This window comes from Pseudomyrmex gracilis, unplaced genomic scaffold (assembly GCF_002006095.1).
Source record: "Pseudomyrmex gracilis isolate BER0280 unplaced genomic scaffold, ASM200609v1 scaffold_608, whole genome shotgun sequence".
Classification (NCBI taxonomy): Eukaryota; Metazoa; Arthropoda; class Insecta; order Hymenoptera; family Formicidae; genus Pseudomyrmex; species Pseudomyrmex gracilis.
In genome coordinates, this window is record NW_018021192.1 from 11634 (window position 1) to 13956 (window position 2323).

The following is a 2323-nucleotide window of genomic DNA, read 5'->3' on the forward strand; positions in this document are numbered from 1 at the left end:
GGAAAAAGTTTTCATCTTGTTGGATCATTTGCAGAGCCCATTCACAAAAATTTACACGAAGTAAGTAATCATTAAAATTCAAATGTTGTGTCAACGTTATGTGATATGCATGAAATTTTCTCGCCTTTAATATTCTTGCAACTGTTTGCTGAGGTATGCCAATTTCTCTTTTGATTTGACGAGTGCTAATATGACGATCGAAATAAATTTTCGCTAAAATGGTTATAACACGATTATCATTAACATCATATTCATGATGTCGTGATTGGCGAACCATAGACCTATCACTTGCTCTCTGCGTAAGGGTTTTCATGGTTACCCTAGTTGGATGCCTTCTATCAGGATAACGTTGAGCATACAGACGTTCAGCTCTCGAAAAATTATTCCTACATTCCGCCAATATTTTGATCATGTCCACGATTTTGTTTGGTGGGTAGGCTGTCATATTAAAGATAAGAAATTACCTGAATTCTAAAAGTATTGATTTCTCTTAATAGATACAAATAAGCGGAGATATCGTTGCTGTGACGGAGCCGATTTTCTATCGGCTTCTCCCGGCCTTCCGCCTGCCGGACAGATCGGTCGGCTCCAGGGTTTAGGAGAAGGGGAAGGGACGAAATTGCGACACTCGTGTGGTTAATGCTGAAATGTAGTGTGATTTATTCACGTAGTTTTATTACATTTGATATGACGGAATGGTAGTTAGATTAACTTATTCTCGTTATTATAGCGGGAACGTTATTTACATTGGTTGTAACGGGAACGNTATTTCAATCGCGGTATGTACAAACGGATAGTATTTTTATCGGCGCGGAATAGTTTGCGGACGATTACTGACGGCACGGACTTCGGCGCGGTGGATTTATAATCGGGACTTAACCTACGGGGAATATTTACACGGAGGACGCTTGTATCCGGGAGATGCTCCGGGCCGTGAAAACGGCCGGTAGAGTCGTGACAACGACTAAGGAGTCGTAAGAACGACTGTTTCGATGTGGCGGTTACAACGGCCGATTGAGTTTCCGCGGCTCGATGAGCCGACGGAGATGGTGTGCGCCGAAGCACCAGGTAAGTTGAGACTACGCCTCAACCGGACGGTCAGGATGTGCCCGAGACTACGCCTCTGACACAGGGTGAGTCGAGACTACACCTTGACCGGACGGTCAGGATGTGCCCGAGACTACGCCTCTGGCACAGGGTGAGTCGAGACTACGCCTCAACCGGAAGGTCAGGATGTGTCCGAGACTACGCCTCTGACACCAGGTAAGTCGAGACTACGCCTCGACCGGACGGTCAGGATGTGCCCGAGACTACGCCTCTGGCACCAGGTAAGTCGAGACTACGCCTCGACCGGACGGTCAGGATATCTGCACCGAGACTACGCCTCGACTTCAGAAAGGATCACTTTTGGAGACACTGCCTCGAGAGCTCGGGAAAGGAACTGGTCTCGACTGCCGAAATCGCTCGGCTTTTATACCCCGGAGCGGCCTACGGTCCGTCCGGGGTCGGCGTGCGGTACGCGCTTGTTTGCGCGCCGTGTCACGCACCTGTGCCGTGTCGTCCCGGCACAGGGTCTTCTCCTGTACACGTGCGCTCTTATTCTATAGTTCCGCGCCTTTAACTATCGGTTAGTCTGTCAGAACAGGAGTTTTATAGGAAGGGTTGGCGGAACTATGGTAGGCGTGTGTGTCATATTATATATCTATTTTATTTAATGAAAAGGAAAGAATGAAACAGAACTAAAGTAAAAATATATACACTTACAAATATACACGTGGCGGGACTTCGTCCCGTCACATTGCTATTTAAGCATTCACGTCTGCTTTATGATTGCAGAATGATAGTCATGGTCATAGCAACCTAGCGAAAAAGCTACATACGAATTAGTTGCGCATAACTATGAATGTCTGAAAGTCAACCGATTTTCACCAAATTTTGTACACGGGATTTGGTGGGGTTATAACACGATTATCATTAACATTATATTCATGATAGTATCGACCTATGCATTCAAGAAAATGGACGGAATTTCGAACAGTTAATCCGCTAAGTGTACTACTTAGCGAATTAACTGTTTGAAGTTACAAATTAACTAAATAAAGCACCCCGATAGTGAGAGGCAAGGGGACTCACGAAAATAACGCACCCCGATAGTGAGAGGCAAGGTGACTCACGTAAATAAAGCACCCCAAAGGGAACAAAAAACTACCACGTCCACGGCGTTGTTCCTGGGGGGTGATACTCTATTGACCACAGTACGATTCGACACCGCTCGATTCGACACAGATTTATTCGACACCAAATTATTCGACACCGTACGATT